Here is a 9,913-nt window from a genome sequence, read left to right as displayed (position 1 = left end):
TTCTCTTGAGGCGTGGGTGATTACCTCGATGATGTATATGGACACTACTGTGAGTATCTCAAAAGATTTAAAAGCCTCTCTACAAGATTCTTGTGGCTGTAGTCCTGCCATGATCCGCATAACCCGCTTCTGTAATACCAGGACACGATGAAGGTTGCCGGCAGATGAACTTCCCCACAGAGTTATTCCATATCGAACATGTGATTCGAACAGAGCGTGATATGCGGCTTTCAAAGCGATAGAGGTACCAATGGATTTAATCCTCTTCATTGCAAAGATTGCAGAGCTAAGCCTTGAACACAGTTGGTCGGTGTGATTGCTCCAGGAGAGGCCTTGATCCAGAGTTAGGCCTAAGTGTTTTGTGTTGTCAACTCTCTGAAGATCTGGGGGCTCAGTCAAGCATTCTTTTAATCGTCCAGAAGCGAGATATTTTGTCTTTGCAGCGTTAAAAACTAGGTCGTTATTTGAGCAATATTGTTGTGCCATACTGACTGATATGAAGGTACGAATGTCCAGGTCTTCAATGGCATTGCCACTCGTTACAAGAACGGTGTCATCAGCAAACATGACTGGGTAGCTTATATTACCCAAATACTTAGGTAGGTCTGCAGTAAAAAGAACAAACAGAACCGGGCCCAACACTGAACCCTGGGGAACACCTCTTGTAACAGCCAAGGGCCCAGATCTTGCAGTCCTCTCTGTTCCATCCAGGTTTTGTTTTATTTCAACGACCTGTTCTCTTCCCGTTAAGTAACTCTCAAACCACTTGACTGTAGTCCCTCCAAAACCAAGAGATTTAATTTTGTTGATAATTAAACTATGGCCCAAACAGTCAAACGCCTTACTTAAATCAAGGAAAACACTTGTAACTGTGTTCCCTTTCTCCAAGTTGTCAATGATGTGTTCTATTAAATCGGTAAAAGCACTTGTGGTTGATCTTCCAGGGATAAACCCATGTTGTCTATCAGGCAGGAGATTGTTGAGTTTAAGGTGGTTTTGAATTCTGGTTAAAATTATTTTTTCTATGATTTTTGAAATAGTTGGGATTAGGGATATCGGCCTGAAATTTTGTAGCTCCTTTTTGCTTCCCTGCTTATGAAGGGGATAAACTTTAGATATTTTGAGTTTGCTAGGAAAAATCCCCTGAGACAAAGACTTGTTGATTATATCTGTAATGGGTAAAAATACTTCACCAATGCAAAACTTTAGCAGCTTAGAGCTTACGTCATCAATACCTGAAGAAGATGTTGACTTCAGTGACATTATAGTGTTAAAAACTTCACTGATGGAAGTGAGTCTCCATTCCATAAGTGAAGTTCCAAGAAAAGAAGTATCACTCATAACAATGGGTCTTGATTGATTGTTTTGCAGTAGAGTTTGCTCGGCTATATTGGAAAAAAGATATTAAAGTGTTCACACAATTTGTCTGGGTCTTCTTCTACCCTTCCTCCAACATCAATCTGCCATCTTGCCCCTGCACTGTCTTTTCTTGAAATTCTCTCACTATTGATGACATTCCAGATGGCTTTAGATTTATTACTTGACTCAGCAATAAGGCTTTCATTTTCTTCCCGTCTTAGAGTTTTTAGTTTTAGATCATACATTTTTTTCTTGTTAAACGCATCCACTTTGTCTTGCTCACTTCCAGTTTTTTTATATTTGTCAAGCGCCAGGATGAACTCTTTTCTAAGGCTGTTAGCTTCTGGGTTGTGTAGGGCTAGAATTTTTCCTCTATTTTTTTCGGTATGCAAATTTTACGTGGACATGTGATGTCAAGGGCTATTGTCAGGGTATCAATAAAGTTCATGTAAGCCTCGTCTGCTGTGGCTGCCTGATAGACTCTGTCCCATGATTGAAGTGACAGGATGTCCTTGAAGTGCTGGAGGTTGTCAGGATTATAATTTCTGTGAGTAGTTCTAAAAGCTTCATTTTTCTTTATTGGGGCGTCAACGTAGCAAAGCTGTCCCATATGATCTGAAAGGCCCGTATTTTCCACTATGACTTTGACTCTGTCAGTGTTAAGATTGGTGCAGACAATGTCAATGGAAGTAGCAGAGGTATTAGTGACTCTTGTAGGAGGCAACGGTATTCTGGTTACATCGAAGGTGGCGAGTGCTTCGCATAATGCTACATTTTCTCTTGATGGAAGCAAGCAATTTACATTGATATCACCAACAATACAAATTCCACTGTTGTCACAAGGAAGTAAGCTGAGGGTATCAGTTAACAGGGCCAAGGCATTGTCAAGAGGAGCACTGGGTGGTCGATATATCCCAAGAATGTATAAACATGATTTCCTGTCGAATGTTATCCTGATTGAAGACATTTCACATACGAGTTCTTCTGAATGGTCAGCAATATTAACACTCTCCACCTCATTAGCCATGTCAGTGTGCTTGTAGATGGCAACACCACCTTTCCTGTGACTCTCTCTGCAAAATGCAGTTACCAGACAGTAGTCCACCAGGCATACATTTTTCAAAGTTAATTCACTTAGTCCATGTTCTGTGAGGACAACTAAATCGGGCTTGTGGATGTGTAAAAAGTTATTTAATCTATCGATTTTATTGCACAGCCAATCTATGTTCTGATGGAAGATTTGAATCTTGTCTTTAAATTTGAATTCAGGAAGATTCTGCATCGAGTTTTGCTTCTTTGAGTTGGGTCTAAAAAAGTCTGGGTTTCTGAAGAGTTTGAATTTTGGAGTGGTAATTTAATTGTTGGTACAGGTTGACGGCATAATTTTGGATCTACCGTAACATTCAGTTTTTTTGACAGGGTTTGGCTGGCTCCCTCAGTGGCGGTTTGATTCAGTTTTTTGGACAGGGTTTGGCTGGCTCCCTGAGTGGCAGTTGGATTCAGTTTTTTGGACAGGGTTTGGCTGGCTCCCTCAGTGGCAGTTTGATTCAGTTTTTTTGGACAGGGTTTGGCTGGCTCCCTCAGTGTCGGTTTGATTCAGTTTTTTAGATAGGGTTTGGCTGGCTCCCTCAGTGGCGGTTTGGTTAAGATTATCATATGTAGTCTGGTTGGATAAAACATGAAGCTTGTCGATATTATCATTAAAAAACTCCTCGTAAGTTTCTCCCTCTCTAAGCACCTGTGCAGTAAATGGAGGTGACTTCATTTCCTTGCCATGCGCTTCCGACAGATGAGTTTTGTGTTTGTTCTCTGTAGGTTTGTCTAACTCTATTAAATTATAAAGTGTGTTCACAGGATGCTTTATTTTCTCACTACCTGAGTGGGAATTTTGGGATTTTCTTATTTCAAAGTTTTTTCCACGTGACTTTTTTCTTATTTGAATCGGAAAGGTTCCATCTTCATAAGTGTGTATAATGGGAGCTACTAAGTGAGTTGTTGGTTTATCACCATCATCATCAGTTGACTCCATTGCATCATGAGATATCTTGTTGATGTCAAGCGTCTGACACTTAAGTCTGGCTTCCCAATTTTTTGCTGCCTGAAGGGATATACTAAACAGATTCTTTCTTTTGGTTTTATTTTTTGAATCTGTGCTAGATTTTTTCACATGGAAGTGGGTCTTGCCAGAAGAACTGTTCCTGTGACCACTTCGGGGAATGCAAGGTGAAGAGTGTTTTGTAGGCATAATGTTTTCAAAGTTGTTACAACATTGATGGTGAATACCGTCTGACAGTTTCTGAATTGTTTGCTCCATTTGGTCTTGTCGTTTCTTTAGAAGCAGAATTTCCAAGTACACTGATGAGGATTGTGCTACTAAAGGGGAGTTGCTGTCATCAGAAGTTTGTGTGGAAGCAGATTTAGTTGACTCAAGATCGTTATTTTCAAATTTAGTACTCTTCTGAAGTGTCAAAATAGTCATTTCCAAATTTTTAATTTTTGTTAAATTCAAATCAATAAGTTTTTGAGATTTTATGTCTTGTTCTTCAAAAAGGTTCTGCAGTTCCAGTTGAAATTCCTTTTCTTTATTAAGTTGGAGTTCAGAGTCTCTCAGTTCTTGGCTGAGTGATTCTATCTTGTTAATGTGGTTCTTTTCATTTTCCTCCAATTCTTCTAACTTTTCTTCTGTCCTAGCTATTGTGGCAACCAATCTAAGATTTTTTTCCTCCAAAAGCTTAATTTTTTCCAAAAGAGTTGTTCCTATCTTGGCAGCCATTTCCAGTTTGTCCTCTTTATTCGTTATGTCTTCCAGGAAATTACTTTCAACTAGACTATTTTCTATGTCCGCTAATGAGTTGTTGAGAGAATTTGTTCTATTATGTAGGTAGGGGAAATTTTGAGGCCTGTTACTCATGTATGACTTAAGTGGAGAGTCAGCAGAATGGATTTCTTCAAGTTCACTATGTAGGCTGATTTCTTACCTTTGTGATACCTCTTGCTGCTGCCTTGTGGAAACAGTGCAGCCATTGCAGGTCCAGACATTAGCACCCTCTATTTTCAGTTCCTTAAGACGCTTGTCTGTAAGATTTGCACATCCCGCATGGTACCAGTTACAGCAGGGACCAGTGCATTTAATTCCAGAATATTTTACTCCGATCCTACAGAGACCACATGGGTATTTAGGGGTGCTTGCTTTGGATTTTATCATTGTGGAAAATCAGATTCAATTGTTTAAAATATAATTTTCCACATTTCCTTATGTAATGAAAATAATAAAATTGATGCTAATTAAAAAAAATATATATTAGAATGGAATATTCTAAAGAGTCAAATTGTCCAAAAGTGGATTGTCAGTATTGTATAATTGTGGTTGATTAGATGGCAATCAAAGCCTTGTCAACAATGTATACAGTGCAGCCAGCCGTATGCATAGCTGTAGTAACAGTTGTAATATAGAGTTGAGGTAGGCTCTGTAGGAATGCGTGCCAATGCAGAGTCAGCACAGGTGTTGAGTTGCTCCCTCCACAGTGCTGGTGTGATTGTCGCTGTTGCAAATGATTAAGACCTCACTGCCAGCAGAAGTATGTCAGAATTTGTATCTATATATCAGTGAGTCAGTTTCACATGCGGCTGTATAAGTATTTAGATAATGTTGCGTTGGAAGTTTAGACGTCTTAGTTGATGAGTTGGCCTCTGACGTCACTTATGAATATTTGTGTGGCAAGTTGATAATGTAGTTATACTTATACTTAGTTGCTATATCAGTAGTGCTATAAAATAATTAAATTAGTTAGAGAAGTGCTTGAGTTTGTTATATTATGTGATATATCTTGAAAAGATTGTTGCAGTTGTTGATCTAGTTCGTGATGTTACTTAAAGTTTTCTTGGATTATTATTGTCTTCAAGGTATTTAAATGTTCCTTAAATAGATGATACTAAACTTACAGTTTAGAAGTATTGATTGGTGTGCAGTTAAGTTGGTACTTTGTTGATTTTCCCACTTAAACTTCACTAAAATGTAGGATCACTTTCACACTAGATGATGGGTGTCCGCCATGTTTGATTCGGACATTTCAACAAACCAAAACAGTAACACTACGTTTCGAGATCTGCAATGACTTGCATGGACCAAAAGTATCAAACGGATCGGATATTTGTAATAAACCAATGCGGAGTCACAATATGGTTTTAAGAAGTTCGTCTCGCATGAACCAATAATAACGAAAGGGCCCATTCCTGTCCCCCCTTCCCTTGTATTTCCGCCATCTTGTTTTAGCCAGCCGTCACGATTACCATTGGCTAGTCCCTCTGGTCAGTCGTAGGTGGTTAGTAGACGAGTGAAGACGTATTGTGACCTGTATTCAGTAGTTTAGTTTTAATGGTTAGTGTTTTGTATAGTTTTGTATTAAGTGCATGTCTATAGAGTTAGTGAAGTTGACAAACAACATGTAGGTTGTGATTCCTGACTTAGGCGTGCCACAACGCTTTAGTAAGATTTGTTTATTTTAACCTAGTTTGTAATTATGTATTAGGTTAGTTCTTTACCTGAAGAAGAGATCAGATTGCAGATCTCGAAACGTAGTGTTACTGTTTTCTTGTTTCACTGAACGATGGCAAATGTCCTGAAAAATCCTGTTTCCTTCACAATCCTTCCATCGTCAAAAATAACCTTCAAACAAAGAATTGACTTGCTCATTCTTGCTTTTTTGGCTCTCGGTGAAGTTGAGTCTTCCAATGCATGGATTGGCGCTTCGTTTCCGGATCATAAGTAAAAAACCACGATTCATCACATGTTATTATTCTTTCCAATAAATTTGGGTCATTTTCAATGGCATTCAAAGTGTCAGTACAAACATTTTTACGAGCTGCTTGTTGATCAATCGTAAGAATTTTTGGTACCATTTTTGCACACACTTTTCGCATGTTCAAATTGTCATGTAAAATTTGCCGTACACATTCTTTATCAATGCCTACAGATTCAGCAACTGCACGAATGCTTAATCGTCGGTCAGACCGAATCAAATTAGCAACTTTTTTTACATAGTCTTCCGTTTTTGATGTTGAAGGACGACCTGGCCGCGAATCATCTTCCACGTCTTGTCGACCATCTTGAAAGCGCTTAAACCATTCAAAAACACGAGTCCGCGATAAACATTCACTGACATACACTTCTTTTAGTAAATTATAGGTTTCGGTAGCGGTTTTTCCAAGTTTAACGTGAAATTGAATAACAATTCGTTGCTCTATTATTACGCTAACCATTTTTCCGGCAAAACAAAATAACAACACTTACATAAATGAAGGTTATGACACAACGATGTTGTTTACAGAAACGAGACTAACTGCATTCTGAAGAGGAAGTCTCAAACTACACAGCTGTTGGTCATTGTTGGTTGGTGCATGCGCACTCGTTCCACTGCAGCGTCAGTCCCGTTATTTAATAGCCATACCTTGTATATAACGCACCTGTCCAGGAAAAGTATGATGCATTTTTTTCAATATGATTTTATTATTTTGATACATGTTATCCTAAAATGAAAACTAAACAAATTAATAGAAAAGAGTCATGGATAACTGAAGATTTACTTAAAATGAAAAATGAAATTTCAAAAATTTCTTCCCTCAGTAGAGAAAGTAACAGTCAATATTTAAACAAGTTTTAAAAGTAAAAATCAAGGAATACAACAGTCAATGTAAAATAGAAAAACAAATGTATTTAGATTCATTGATTTCTGGCTCCTCAAATGTATGCAGGGAGACTTGGAAGATCATAAACAGTGAAATTGGTAAGAGGACTAAAAGTCATGAAAATATAGCTTTAAATATTGATGGTTTAGTTGTTAATAATCCTAATATAGTTTCAGATATGTTTAACAACTTCTACATAAATATGGTTGATTCACAAATCTTATCAAAACTAAAACTTAACCCTTCCCGTGCAGTAAATGGATATATCCGTTAGGCCTAATTTTTACCGAATCGCGGTAAACGGATATATCCTTCAAAGTCTATTTTAGGTTATTTAATAAATTGTAGTTGCCGTGGAATCCGCTGTTCAAGGGAGTGTTGAATACTTGTTCCGAAAAGCAGATGTTACAGTTTGAACCTCATTGGCACGTCGCAGTGGTGGGAGGGCGTGGCTTTGTCCCCCGTGGCGTGATTTAGCCTGTCTGCGGCGAACCATTACGCGGTAAACGGATATATCCCGGCACAGCATATTTTAGTGTTTAACGCTGTTTGGCCATATTTTCTTATTTACTGTTCGTGTTCCTGTTGTATTTAGCATTATATTATCTTTTTATTTTGTTATTACTTTATTTGTTGTGTCGTTATAGGCCTGTATTGTTATATGCAATGGCGAATCCTGACAATTTTTTGTAAAATTTGAAAATTTGTTAAAAAATATTGGGGTCTGATTATTTTGTGATACTGTATTATTTTTTATTCCTAATAGCCACCACTAACTAAAAAATAAATTAGAGTTGGTAAAATGTAAAAAAAATTTTTAAAGTTAATTACGCGTTATGAGTCAAAATTGAAAGATAAATTCCGCGTGGGAAGGGTTAACTCAACTAAATCAACTAAGTCATTTGGTGAAGATCAACCAATCAAATTACAAACAAAAAACTTTTTATACCTAAAAATATTTTAGAAATAGATCTTGAAAAAATTATCATTTCTTTTCCAAATAAATACTCAACAGGCTATGATGAGGTACCGATGCCAGTCATTAAACTTACTAGACAGTGTCTAATTCAACCTCTTGTTTATTTAATTAACTCCTCATTCATCAGTGGGATTTTTCCAAAAAAATTAAAAATATCCAAGGTTAAACCTTTATTTAAAGAGGGCCTACGGGAATGTGCATCAAACTACAGACCAGTTTCTATGATATCTTCATTTGCTAAGATTTATGAGCGAGCCATGTCAATCCAACTAACAAAATACTTAGAAATTAATAATCTTTTTGATAAAGAACAACACGTTTTTGTCTCGGGAAATCAGTGATTAGTGCTGCTACACAAATGATAGAGTCAATTATTGATTCGGTAGATAAGGGTAAAAAAACAATAGGGGTCTTCTTAGATTTGAGTAAAGCATTTGATAGTGTAGGGCATAGTGATTTGCTTGATGCACTACAAAAATTAGGAATTAGAGGAAGGGCACTTAATTGGTTTAATACATATCTAGTGGATAGGTTACAATTTGTACAAATAAATTTTGTTTCAAATTTTAAACAGTTATCCTGTGTTAAATCTGACCGTAAGCCTGTGAAAAATGGACTCCCACAGGGATCTATATTGGGTCCATTACTTTTTCTGTGCTACCTCAGAGGATTACCCCATACAAGTCACTTTGAGAACATTTGTTTGTACGCAGATGACATAAATTTGAAAATATCAGGAAAGTCAGTTGAAGACATACAGACCTCAGCTTATGTTAGTCTGTCGTCTTTGAACCAATATCTAATTTCAAAAAATTTACTGTTAAACTCACTAAAAACAAAATATGTTACATTTTCAAGTAAAAAACAACTGGATAAGATTAATATATTTTTAAATGAAGAAATGATATAAAATGTAGATGAAACAAAATTTTTGGGATTAAAATTAGACAAAAACTTAAACTGGAACTCACACTTAGACCAAATTTGTAGCAAAATATCTTCCGGTTTGTTTGCGTTGAAACGTATGTCAAAATTTTTTAATTTGAATACACTCAAAACAATTTACTACGGATTAATTCATTCACATATTACCTATGGTATTATAGGTAATACTTGTGGTACAAGTAAAGCTAATCTGAATAGAATTCTAATTTTGCAAAAGAAAGCACTTCGTATCATGTTAAAATTAAAATGGAATGATTCAGTAAGGATTCATTTTTCAAAGCTGGGTATTCTCACTGTTTATAGTCAGTATGTTTTTGAGCTGTGTCTGTTCATCAAAAGAAATTTTAATAATTTTGTGAGAAACGGAAACAATCATAAATATAACACAAGGTGTAAAAATGACCTGGCTTCTGACCAACATAAATTAAGGATGTATGAAAAAAAAAACCATCATATTCAGGTATAAAATAGACTGCCTAAAGAAATTAAAACAATAGAGGACTTATATAAATTCATAACTAAGCTGAAAACAATGATGCTGGGCAGGCCCCTGTATGCATTGGAGGAGTTTTTTTTTTTTTTTTTTTAATAATATACCGATAGTTTAAATATTATTTTTAATATTGTTATGTGTAGTTTGTAATATCATTTGTGTAAAATATCAATTAAAGTATAATCAAGCTGTTTTAGTATACTAAATAGATCACAATTGAATAAATTATTATTTTTATAAATAAAATTATTGTAAAAAAAAGATCATAAAAAGCCTTAGCCAACTCTTTTTAATATACTGAAGAATTTTGTACATGAATTTCTTAAAATGTATCTTAGAGTTTGTAGAAAGTAATGTAATGACACTATTCTGTACATGTTGTGCAATTGTGAATAAAGAAATTTGAATATGAATATAAAAAAAATATGAATAGTAGGTCGCTAGGCCCAAGA

The sequence above is a fragment of the Homalodisca vitripennis genome, chromosome 1 (genome assembly GCF_021130785.1).
Source record: "Homalodisca vitripennis isolate AUS2020 chromosome 1, UT_GWSS_2.1, whole genome shotgun sequence".
NCBI classification, from domain to species: Eukaryota; Metazoa; Arthropoda; class Insecta; order Hemiptera; family Cicadellidae; genus Homalodisca; species Homalodisca vitripennis.
Note: the sequence above shows the minus strand (reverse complement) of the source record.